At 47.0% G+C, this 13,073-nt stretch overlaps 1 protein-coding gene across 2 annotated transcripts in view; it reads right to left on the bottom strand.

Moving 5' to 3' along the window:
• Coro1c (coronin 1C) overlaps positions 1–10,136 on the bottom strand; it is a 75,620-nt gene extending 65,484 nt beyond the window's left edge. Inside the window, exon 1 of one of the 2 annotated variants that reach the window (XM_057764258.1) lies at positions 10,016–10,136. The gene's annotated coding sequence lies outside the window, so the exon portion shown is untranslated. Of the gene's footprint in view, positions 1–9,759; positions 9,906–10,015 lie in introns of those variants that run through there. The other variant, XM_057764257.1, reaches the window with a different exon arrangement.
• Positions 10,137–13,073: the final 2,937 nt, after the last annotated feature.

Below are 13,073 nucleotides of genomic sequence, written 5' to 3'. Positions count from 1 at the left end.
CCACACACCGAGAGACATACATACATACATACATACATACATACATACATACATACATACATACAAACATATATATATACACACCCCACCTGGTTTTTCGAGACAGGGTTTCTCTGTGGTTTTGGAGCCTGTCCTGGAACTAGCTCTTGTAGACCAGGCTGGTCTCGAACTCACAGAGATCCACCTGCCTCTGCCTCCCAAGTGCTGGGATTAAAGGCGTACACTACCACCACCAGGCGTGCCCTTTATTTTTTAAATACAGATATTTCACTTGAAGTAGCCCCGGCTCTAGTTCTACAGAGTTTAGCTATTTAATAAATTTCTAGAAATATTTTTACATTTACTTATATTTATTTTATGTGTATGAGTATTTTGTCTATATGTATATCTGTGTCCTACAAGCTTTGCTGGAGGTTAAAAAAGGCTTCAGGCCCCTGGAACTGGAGTTATATATAACTGCGAGCTGTCATATGGGAGCTGGGAATCAAACCTGGTGCTTTTAACCACCAAACCTTCTCTCCAGTCATAGTTATTTAATATTTTTATGGAAGAAATGTTTAGTTCTGGAAAAGGTAAATGCTTGTATTTTTATCTCTATGGTCTGGGGCACTCCCTATTCCATACCTTCTTTAATTGATCACATCTTCCCTTCTATGTTAGGAAAATAGAACTGATAATCCAAAAACTAAAGGTTATAGAAAAATACTGCACATAAACAGCAGCATAAATATTTACAAAATGATCTCAAGTTTGACTCAAAATAAGTATTTGGATAGACTATTACAAGCGTTTAATTAGAGCTTTTTCTTAAATTTGAGCTATACTGCTTTTAATATCCCTTTTTTGTATTATGTTAATAATGAAAAAATAAACATTAATAATGTCTTATTTTTTTCTGACTATATTTTACAATGAAATAAAATGTATGTTGAAATAGAAACAATGTAAAATTTAAGAATACAAATAATTTTACATCTCTCTGCTCGATGGAGATGACAGCTCCAGCTCACACATGTCCCCAGGCACCACTTGGGCAGCACGCACATTTTTATATGAATAAATCAGTCTCAATTCCTTAAGTCCCTAAGAATGAAAAGAATTAGAACCTTTAACTGGGAAAGAATGCTGACGGTTATGAAAAGGAATTTCAGCGTGTCTCGTGTGAAGTAAGTAAATAATGATTAAACGTTCATCCTCAGAAGAGCTGCTTCGAACCCTGTCAAGTACCCCCCAATGCCAAGAGTGGGGAAATGCATCCCCAAGGCCCCCTCCCTCACATTCTCATCAAGCTTGGCCCAGAAACAGCTACAGCTCTGTTCACCTGGGATGGGGAACCTCAGCAGCCGCTAGCACCTGGAGACCCAATTCCACCATGTGACTGTTGCTCCTCCAAGTCACCATGTGACTAGACTCAAAGACTGTTTTGGCTCCCAGAGGTAGGACGACCCCATGGGAAGCGGTGATCTCCACGTGGTCTATCAGAATCCATGTGGTTCCAGCAATAGCTGATGTGTTGTTCCCATCCAAAACTCAGCATGTTTATGTACTGATGGTGACTAGTGCCCTTTTTTTCAGCCAGACATGATAAAGTCATTTTTAACAAGCCTTTAAAACATTAAAAAAGTGACCACTGTTTATCATATTGAAAAAATAAAAATGAATAATAATGTCTTCAACCCCCAATGCCATAAATGAATTAATTAAAAACAGGAAATCCGCCAGATGCGGTGATACATGCTTGTCATCCCAGCACTCTAGAGGCTGAGGGAGATGACCTCTAGCTCAAGGCTATCCTGGATTACAGAACAAGTTCCTGGTCAGTCTAGGCAACACAGTAAGACCCTGTCACAAACAAACACTAGGAAGTGACATCTACTGAAGCTTATCCAAGACCTACCACACCGTCACATTTCCTGACAACCTGGACCAATTCACCAGTGTTTTAACCCAGGTCCAACCAGACCGCGAGAACAGCATGTGGCAGTAAACTGCAGTGACTCCTGTACCTGGTCTCAGTTTAAAGGTCTAGCAGAAGCCCACAGTGGAGGTCAGGAGAAGGGAGGCATTACACCCAGTCAGGCCCTAAAACTGGCAGGGTCAGTATAAAAAGGAAACTGTTTTTAACTTACGGACCCATGCTGTACTACACACCCATTTTCAAACTGCATGAAATGCAGGGGACAGTTGAGTTATGGCTCTCAGGCCAGTGAGTCTCAAAGGCTCCTGGAACACAGCCCTGGCATCTAAAAAGCCAGAGCAGCCCAGTGTCTCCAGCTCTGACCATGAAAAGAGCCACAGGAAACTCCAGGCAGGCAGCAGGATTCACGGAGGTTTACAGTAACACCTCCCAGGCAGGCAGAATGAGGACTCTCTCAACTCCTAAGAGGACATACTCCTTAAAAGGTGGCCTGGTACTGCAAGATTTTTTTTCCCCCAATGTGTAGCCTTGACTGTCCTGGGATTGCTCCATAGACCAGGCAAGTCTCAAACTCACAGAGATCTATCTGCCAGTCTCTGCTGGGACTAAAGGCAAGTGCCACCATGCCTAGTTCTTTTTATTATCTTAATAGGAAGTGTTTGTGTACAATTGCCCAGAGGCCAGAGGCATCTGATCTCCTGGAGGTGAAGTTACAGGCCTGTGAGCTGTCCAATGAAGCTAGCAGGAGGACCTCTGCTAAAGCAGTGTTCTTAACCATTGAGCCATTTCTTTTCTCTGATTCACGGTTTTATAAAACAGATAATTGCATGTGTTATTTTACAGCAAACTGCCTTCCCCAGTACTGACAATTAAACCTTGGGCCTCAAGCACACTACCCTGGAGCTCCACTCAGCTTCAGCTGTAGTTGTGTGAATTTAAAGACGCAAAGGCAGGCATGGCAGTAGGTGCACACCTATAATCCCAGCACTCAGGAGAGTGAGGCAGAAGAACCCAGAGTTTGAGACTACAGAGGCTCTTCTCCCAGAGAGCACGCCACTTCCCCACAGCAATGCCAGGCACATTACAATCCAACGCCCTTCCAAACTGTGAAGAGAACAGTCTTGTACCTGGAACTAAGTCCTTGTCCTTGAAACGGACAGACAGGCAAACAGATCAAATAAACACAAGCATAAGGCCTAAATAAGGGACACACATTTCAACAGGCACAGACAGGTGCAAAACCACGGCCTCAGATTCATCACCTCCTCTCCTAAAATTAAACATTCTTTCCTCTTCAGAGACTGAACTTGAGTTCAATGTCTAAAATGCTCAGGCCAAGGGCTGGAGAGAAGACGCCAGTTTATGAGCCTAGTCTAGACTCTTACGGCTCTTCCAAAGGACCCAAAATTCAGTTCCTAGAACTCATGACCAGCTGCTCACAACATGACAGGATCGAATACCTCGGGCTTCTGTGGGCACCTGCACTCATGTGCATGTGTATACACACACACACACACACACGAACACATCCAATCACAGGCTAAGGTGGGACTGAGGTCCCATCTCTTAATAGCTTAGCAGAAGTATATTAAGCTCACAGATCTCTTCTCCACAGCTACACTCTCTGACAGACATTTAGCAGCGAGAGAAGAGAAAGCAGTTGATGTCTATGCTGTACTATGCACTTTGTGTGTCTTCCTCTTAGGCTGATAACAACCCTGGAAGGCTGGGTGATAAATACTACAGTGGAGGAGACTTCTCAGGGAAATGAGGGCACGGAGAGTGAATGCTGGCCAGTCTGGCTGCCAAAGCCTACACAGCACTTTCCTGGCCTCAGAGTCACTTCACGCAGGCCAGTCTTAGAACGAGGACCTGGAGCTCACCAAGCCTGAGTCGGCAGAGATTTGGAACTGCCCTCTTCTTTACCACCCTGCCACTTCAGTGAACGAGAAAAGCCATATTCCCAAATGGTTTATCCCTTTGCAGAAAGATAGTAAGGGAAATGTTTTTAATTAGAATATCAGGAATGAGCATTGCTGGGAATATTCACTCAGGTCACTGTGAAATACCCTAGAACACAAACAGAGGGTGAAAAGGCACCTTTAATCCCGCACTCTGGGAGTTCCAGGCCAAACTACATGTGAGTACATGATGCCAGGGCTACACAGTATGACCCTGTCTCAACAAAACAAACAAACAAGTATGTCACCTGAGGATTCGAGGTCTACCTACTTCCCTGAGTGCACTACACTCTGGCACTTGCGGTGGCTACCACTGACCATTGATTGCCATCAAGGCCAGCTCTAAAGCACCTAGTGGCTCAATCATATCCAACTGTTTGCCCTACTGAAAGAGGTTGTGTCCCAAGCACTACTGTTCAGAGGGAAGGAGCCCAAACAAGTATGGCCTGGCCTCAGGGGAAGGTCTCCAGTTTCAGTTTTACATTTGAGCACTCCTAGAGGAAGAAGCTGGCTTGATGCCAGGAAGGCAGAGAGAAATTACCCATCTTTCATTCTTATTCTGTAAAGGCAGTAAAGATGTCAGCAATCAGGAAACCTACTGTCTTCAAGATAATCCCAGCTAGCTTCTATAAATGGTCCCAGTAGGCATCAGTGGCTAAGCCATGAACAACAGACCCTCGGTTTGCCTTCCACATTCTGCATCTACTGGGAAGACAGCTTTCACACTACCTGCTCAGATTCAGGTCCAGATCCTTGGAGCAGACAGCAGTGATATGATATTTAAGGGCAGAAACAATGTCAGCTAGTGTGGAAGAGTTGTCAAGGAGTCAAACCTCCCAAAGGACAGGAAGGAAGGATCCAGAAGGCAGGAGGGAGTGTAGTAATAAGCTCCTCAGGAGACCTGAGAACTGACACTTCAGTGAGTAGCGTGGAGAAGACATGGAGTAACAGTGCAAGGCAAGACAGGCTGCTATCAGACACTATGTCCCTCACAGTCACAGTAGGAAGTCTGAAGCTGGCATCACAGCTCAGTGGTTGAAGACATTCACAAAACAGGCCTGCAAATCGGAGCTGGATCCTAAGAACCCAGACAAAGCTGGAGGTTGTCTTCTGACCTCCACAGGTATTCTGTGGCACACGTGCCCACATATGTAATCACTCACATACATATGCGCAGACACACGAGTACATCACTCATTTATACAAACACACAAACATCACTCATACACATATTTCATTCATACATACACATCATTCATACATATACACCATTCATACACACAAACATCATTAGTAGACACATATTAAATGAAATTTTTAAAAATCTGAACTTATTTTGGAGGGCAAACACCTACAAGATTCGAAAAAGCAATACTTTTGCTCTACAGTCCCTTCAAAGTGAATTAATTCAATTCGTTTCTCAACTCTCTTACATGTATCCTTTTTTATCTTTCTTGGTTTTTCGAGACAGGGTTTCTCTGTGGTTTTGGAGCCTGTCCTGGAACTAGCTCTGTAGACCAGCTGGCCTGAACTCACAGAGATCCACCTGTCTCTGCCTCCCGAGTGCTGGGATTAAATGCATGAGCCACCAATGTCTGGCTCACATCTATTTTTTAATTTACATAACTAAAATGCTAGAGCACTTGGGAGGCTGAGGCAGGAAGATTGGTGTGAGATTCAGGCCAGTCTGGGCTGTAGGGAAACCCTACTGCAAAACAAAAATAAAAAGGGAAAGAAAATAACAAACCAGACAGATAGATAAATAGATAAAAATGTGGTTTAAGGTCTAAGTAATTTCTAGTTTGTAAGAATTTATTACTTATAAAAACTTAGTTTTGTGCTTCAATGGGCACTGTTAAGAAAAACTAACTTGCAAGGTGGTGGTGGCACACACTCTTAATCCCAGCACTTGGAAGGCAGAGGCAGGTGGATCTCAGAGAGTACGAGGTCAACCTGATCTTCTACAAAGTAAGTTCCAGTACACAGAGAAACCCTGTCTCGGGGAAAACAAAAAAGAAAAGGAAAGAAAAACTAGCTCACAAGTAGGTAAAACAAATGTCAAATCATGTAACCGAAAGGGTGTTTATAAAAATAACTCTTAGCAGGCAACAGTGCTGCACACCTTTAATCCCAGCATTCAGGAAGCAGAGACAGGCAGATCTCTCTGAATTCTAAGCCATCCTGGTCTACAGAGAGAGTTCCAGGACAGCCAGGGATACACAGAGAAACCCTGTCTTGATAAAGAAATAAAATTGAAACATGTTATCTGTTTTAAAAATAGGCAAAGAATATAAATACACAGGTCTCCAAAGAAGACAAGCAAGTGCTGCTTATCCTGTCACTGGTACAACAGAAACCAGGCCCACATGGTACCACTAACAGTCAGAAGGCGGCTAGAATCAAAAGGGCAGAGAATAACAAGTGCTGGTAAAGATGCAGAAAAACTGTAGTCTTTGCTCATTATGTATTAAAAGCATCAAACACCGCAGCTGCTTTGGAAAACACCATGACAATTCCTCCAAATAGTTAAATACAGGCTTACCAGATAACCAGCAATTCCATTCTTAGGTCAATATTCAAGAGATAAGAAAATACATTTCACATACAAAGTTATACACGAATGCTCACAGCAGACTTACTTGTATTGTAGTAACTAGCCCAAAAGGCAAGCACCCATGAAGAACAAATGAATGAACAAAATATGGTATGTCCATACAATGAAATATTATTCAAGCATAAAAAGACTATTCCATATGTACTACAGAATACATCAATGGTTTTGTTTGTTTGTTTGAGACAGGGTTTAGCTGTGTTGTGTAGCCCTGGCTGTCCTGAATCTCACTCTGTAGACCAGGCTGGACTTGAACTCACAGAAATCCACCTGTGTCTGCCTCCAGAGTACTGGGACTAAAGTTGTACGCTACCATTGCCAGGACATAAATCTTAAAATATGATTAAAGTGAGAAACAAAAGACCATATACTGAATGTTCTAGATACAGTATGTCTGAGGGCAAACCCATACAGAGGTAGCTTAGTGGTTGCTAGGGCTGGGAGGGGAGAATGATGAACTATTTTAACGAGTGAAATGACTAAACGGCTGCACTACTCTGTGACAGCACTGCACCTGGTGAACTGTACACCTTAGTGAGTTAAACTGTGCGGTATGTGAATTACAGTTCAATAAAGCCTCTACGAAACAACAAGAATCCACTGTGCACTGTCAGAGTACTAAGAAGGCACTAAAATAGTAGAGAATCTTGCCCGTGAACTTCAGAGAACCTCAACTAGGGCAATGAAAACCCAAGAGATTCCATTACTTAACATCTAGGTACTAGGCCATGCTGAAATATTCATGAAGAATTCCATGTTTTAATACAGAAGGCTGTCTCTAGTTTAAAAGACATGGGCCAGTCCCAGAAGAGTTCTGGTGACTCCGACGCTGACACAGGGAAGTCACCCGATGGAACACAAGCCCTACAGCCTTTACCACATGTGTCAGTAGGCTCAGTGTCAAAAGTAGCTCTCACTGAACCAACCCGGGAGAGGTTAGGCACTACAGTTACGGTCTCTAAAGCACCAATATGTAACGTCAAAATATTAAATGGATATTGTGCTCTCATAAAAAACCAGGTCTTCCACATCCCCACTTACTTAGCTAAGAAACTACCTTACCATTTCAAACATTCTATCACATAAACATTAGAGCAGCTCCCCACATAGCAGGCATGGATCCCAGGAGTAATGTTTAAAAATGCTATTTAACAATCCTGAATCTAATCCTAAATTATACATAGACACAAACACTAATTAGCACGACCTGGTCGAAGTAACAAATAACCATGAAAACTTTAATGTGCCTGCAGTAACATTTCTCCAGTATATATATTTATATTAAAACTCACGACACTTGGGAGACTGGAGAGATGGCTAAGATGCTAAGAGCACTTGCTGCTCTTCCAGAGGAACCAGGTTCGGTTCTCAGCACCCACACAGGTGGCTCATTACCATCTGTAACTCCAGCTCCAGGGGATCCCAAGCCTTTGGCCTCCGAGGATGCACACACACAGCTTAATCATAAAGATCTTTTAAAGTCATCAGGCTTTCATGTACTGTCCGCAATTAAAACATAAGTAACACACTCACAGAGAGAGAAAGCATGTTCTGATTTCTTAAAGAAGTGTGCACTTGACCTTTCTATCAGTCTGCTTATGTGACTGTCAATTACCAAAAACTGGGCACTTCTAGACCTATGGTACAAGGCAAGCCTGGGTTCCCTCATTTCTTTAGTCTATTCATGCATGTGTCTTACTCAGGGTTACTACAGCTGTGATGAAACACCATAACCAAAGCAACTTGGGGAGGAAAGGGTTAATTCGGCTTATGTTTCCACAGCATAGTTTATCATCCAAAGGAAGTCAGGACAGGAACTCAAACAGGGCAGGAACCTGGAGGCAGGAGCTGATGCAAAGGCCACGCAGGGGTGGTGCTTACTGGCTTGTTCCTCAGGGCTTGTTCAGCCTGTTTTCTTATAGAACCCAGGGCTAGGAGCCCAGTGGTGACCACACCCACAACTGCTGGGCCCTCCCCACATGATTCACTAAGAAAATGCCCCACAGGCTTGCCTACAACCTGATCTTTCCCAGACATTTTCTCAACTGAGACTCCCCTCTGATGACTCTAGCTTGTGTCAAGTTGACAGAAAACCAGCCAGTACAACACACAACCTCTTAGAGTCGATGCTCACTACTGGGCTGTCTACCAGAACATTACAGAGTGTGAAACACACCTCAAGTCTCCCTAGGTCAGTCTTCTGACACACGCAGAGCCAAATACTCAACAGCCTTTGCCCTGGAGCTCCTGAGGCTGCAGAAGGGAATATGAGCCACCGATTTGTCTTCACAACTGAACAGGCGGCAGAAACAACTGCTTGTACTTAATCGTGTTCCTGCCTCTGCTAGCAGGCCCTAGCGCCAGGGTTCTGCCAGACACGGACAATGAGACACTTTATTATATATGGTGACTAAGGGCCTCCCAAGTACTGTTTTAGGATATAATCCCAGCAAGGAAAGCCATGGTACGGGGATACAATATTTTGTGCCAACCATTTCCAAAACTAAACATATGTGGCACTCTGTATAAACACACTTGCGGTCAATTCTTTTTAAATGCTTACAGGAAGGGAAGGCCTTAGGATCTTGCAATTCTAGGAGAGATGAACAACTTGCAATTTGCTTCTCACTCCTAATCCCACGACCGAAATGTGTAGAGCAAGCCGTTCCGACACCACAAAACAAGGGCAGCCTACATGAAGGCCAAATATAGGATGTGATTCTAAACCACGATGGAGCAAAGCCTGCATTTCCTTTTCCAGCCTGCAAAAACCCTTTGAACACTCCCAAAAAAGGACGTCGGGGCCGGCACCTCCCTCGGGGAGGAAGCCCCTTTCTTCTCGGCAAGCCTGTAGCCGGCCACTTCCCCTGGCGCGTTCACAGCACTGGAGACTGGGCTGCTGTGCGTACACCAGCGGGGGGACCGGCGGCGGAGCTGGGCTGGGCGTCCCCACCCTCCACATCTGATGTCATCCTAGCCATCTCGGCGCGGCTGAGCCCCACCTGCCCCGCGGGTCACTAGGTTCCGCGCCCGGCCTCCCTACAGGGTTCCTCCTCCCGGCCACGCCGCTGCAGCCTGCCCCCGCCCCAGGTCTTCAGAGTCCAGGAGGCCGTGCACCCTCCGCCTGGCTCGGGCGACCGACCTCGCCCCGCGCATCCGGCCCCACGTGAGCGCCCAGCCCCGGCCTCCCCGCAGCCACCGCCTCAGGGTAGCCGGGCCCAAGGCCGAGTGCCCGCTGCCCGCAGATGGCCATTCCCCAGCCGCAGCACCTCGGGCACGCGCGTGCGTCCCGCACACTTAGCGCCGCCGGCTCCTGTCATCCCGGGCTTCACACGCGGGCCCAACGCCAAGTGCCCGCTGCCCGCAGACGGCCATTCTCCGGCCGCAGCACCTCGGGCACGCGCGTGCGTCCCGCACACTCAGCGCCGCCGGCTCCTGTAAGCCTGGAGCTTCACACGCGGGCCCCGAAGGTCCGCCCGCCCCGGCTCGCTCCCGAGCCGCCTCGCCTGAGCGCGCGCCGCTTACCAGAGCCCGGGTGCCCGAGGCGCCGCCGAAGTCCCAGCTGCAAAGCCCCGCGAAGCCTCCAACCGCTGCCGCCTCCCGCCTGGCACTGAGCGCCGCGCGGGGGAGGGGCGCGGCCGCCGCTGCCCAGGCCTCCTCGCGCAGGCTCCGCCCCAGAGCCGCGCCGTGTCCAATCAGCACCGCCGAACCGCGCCTTGCCACGCCCACTTCCGGAAGGTCCGGGTTAGGCGCCCGGCGATCCTTAGAGCGCCCCCTCTGGTGGTGTAGAGCAACGCAGGGAGGCTCCGAGCACACGCCCGCTTTCCTGAGCATTTGAAAGGCCGGGCAGCCACGCCCATGGGCTCCTTCGAGCCCCACCCAGTTCTTTAGAACCTGAGTGGACGTGCCTAAGCTCCGCCCACCGGCCCTGTGCAGCCTCCCTATGAACTTGGTCTTTTGACGACGCTAACTCCCATCGAGCCCGTGAGCCAGGCCCGGTCGCCCCAGACCTAGCTTTTCCCAAGCTCAGCGCCACAAATCCAGGCTCGGGTATCCAGGAGTCCCGTCCCGGAACCCGTAATCATCCTATTTGCTGCATCCCAGGCCCCGCCCACGACCCTGCACATACTTAAGCTGCAAGCCCCGCCCCAAATTCTTAGAAGCCCCGCCTCTGTCAGGGCCTGCTCACGCCTCTCACCCACGCTCCATCCCTCCCACTACTGTCCTGAATCACAACCCAGGACACCATGGCCGCCCTTGGGCTGCGCCACACCTACCAGAGAGAGCTAATGACTCCATTCCTCAGGTAAGGCAGTGAAAACTCCGTGCTAAAGTCCCGCAATAAGTCGAGAGTATGCGGATTCCAGTTCCAGCCCTGTTATCAGATGGAGTGGCCCAGGGCACAGTTTCCTCACCTCTTTGGGTCTCGGTTTTCTAATCTTGAGTGTGAGGTTATCCCCATTATTAGCCAAAGTCTTTCAGAAATATTAAGCTTTGAAATACCAAGATCTAACTGGGTGCAGGGAACTGGGTCAGCCTAGGAGTTGGGTTATTTATTTCCCAAAGTTAGGCATCTTTACAATTCACAGGGGGACAAATTTTCACTTTGTTTCAACCCCAGAAATGTCCAGGAACCCGGGGTCGGTGCTCAGCCCTGAATTCCATGTTGCAGAACCTGGGTTAAACTGCCAACTCAAAACAGGAACTGGGTGTGGTTGAGCATGGCTTTAATCCCAAGCAGGGGCAAGTGGATCTCTCTGAGTTTGAGGTCAGCCTGTCTACATAACTCCAGGACAGCCAGGGTTATGTACACAAACCCTGTCTCAAAAAACCAAAAATCAAAATAAAAAAAAAAAAAATCAAGCAGCGTGTGTGTGTTGTATAAATCAAGATCTACCAGAACCAAACAGCTTTCCTGGCAAGTTTTTATTCTGCAATGCTCTACTCTTAAAGATGCGTATTTATTGTATATGCATGCACCAGTGTGCGTGTATGCACTACACGCAGTGCCCTAGCAGGTCAGAGGAGGCTCCAACTGGCTGGAACTGGAGTTACAGGGAGTTGTGAGAGGACCACCGTGGGTGCCGCGAACCGAACTGGCGTCCTTCGCGAGGGCAGCGAATGCTCTTGACTGCAGAGCACCTCTCCAGCCCCAAAGCTTGGCGTCTTTACCTGTGACATGGAAATAACAGCCCCTCCCTGACAGTGCTTAGTTACTCACTTGTGGCACCTGCGCTGTGACGTTCAGTAGTATGGAGAATAGGTTTTGTTTGCCTCTAAGCGGGCCAGTGCTAAGAGGAGGGACTTGTTATTCCACACCCAGCAAGCTTTGCTGCTCCACTTAAGTGAGATAGAGGTGGTAAAGCTCCTGTCGAAGTCGCTGAAGTATGGTGATGCGGAAAAACCAGTTGCTCTTGTTAGGATCCTTTATTTAATTAAAAGAGGGCATAGATTATGGAGGCCCAGTGAGTCGGGGAGAATGACGAGCAACAGACTGAAAGAGAACTGAGACATACTGAGAACACTGACCACGCCTTCGGAAACAGAAGCTATCCGACGCTCATCCATCACTTGCATACAGCAGGCGCTGAGTGCCCCTCGGCGCAGAATTGTTAGACATGCTTTCAACAACCCTGTGGCCATAGAAAGCCTCTCAAAATCTAGCTACAAAAGTGAAGAAACAGAGAATCGGAGACATTGCCCAGCACGGACCAGGTGGAATCCACAGAAATGTAACTGCACGGCTTGCTCTTAGCTGGTTAGTTATCACCCTAAACTGCCTCAGAGGTAGTGGACAAAACAGAAAACAAAACAAAACAACAACAAAAATAAACCACATGAGCTTTGGATTTCGATAGGCAGGTTTAATTCAGACTTAACTTAGTCACTGTCTGACAGATGTTAGACAAATCATTTCCCCCGTCTTATTGGTGTGCGAGTGTGTGTATATATATATATATATATATATATGCACCTGTGTGTGCAGGGTGTGTGTACAGGGAAGTCTACTGATGTCCACCTTATTCTCTTGAGACCGATTATCTCACTGAACCTGAACCTGGGCTGACAACCTTGAGCAAGCCCAGCAGTTCTCTCTCCAAGCGCCAACACTGTTGGGGTTACAGGCAACCACAGCTGTCACCAGCGTCATCTAACAGGGTACTAGGGACTTGAACTCAAGTCTTAATACTTGCACAGCAGGTGCTCTTATGTGGTGAGTCATTTGCATGGTCCCAGTTCCCTTCTTTTTCTATTCTATATATGGAAATGCACTTCAGGAAGTGATTTGGAGGAATTAAGAGTTTGGGGTTCTGTTGTTGGTGACACGGAGGATTTAACCTTGGGCCTCTACCAGTGAGTTCACCCTAGCCCTCCAAATTTAATTACCCCTCCCATCAGTATTGGGGGAGGGCTGGGCTCCATAAACTTGGAATTAACCAATTATTGGCTACCAATGTGTAACAGTTTTCTCCAAGATTGAAACACTCCATCCTGCAGGGCAGCTCCTCAAAGAAGGAAGATAAACAACTCAAAATAATTTCAGGAAGTCCCTGAAACTGACCAGTTTCAGGAGAGACTTTGA

This window comes from Chionomys nivalis, chromosome 3 (assembly GCF_950005125.1).
Source record: "Chionomys nivalis chromosome 3, mChiNiv1.1, whole genome shotgun sequence".
Lineage (NCBI taxonomy): Eukaryota > Metazoa > Chordata > Mammalia > Rodentia > Cricetidae > Chionomys > Chionomys nivalis.
This window is presented reverse-complemented; position numbering and strand designations above follow the sequence as displayed.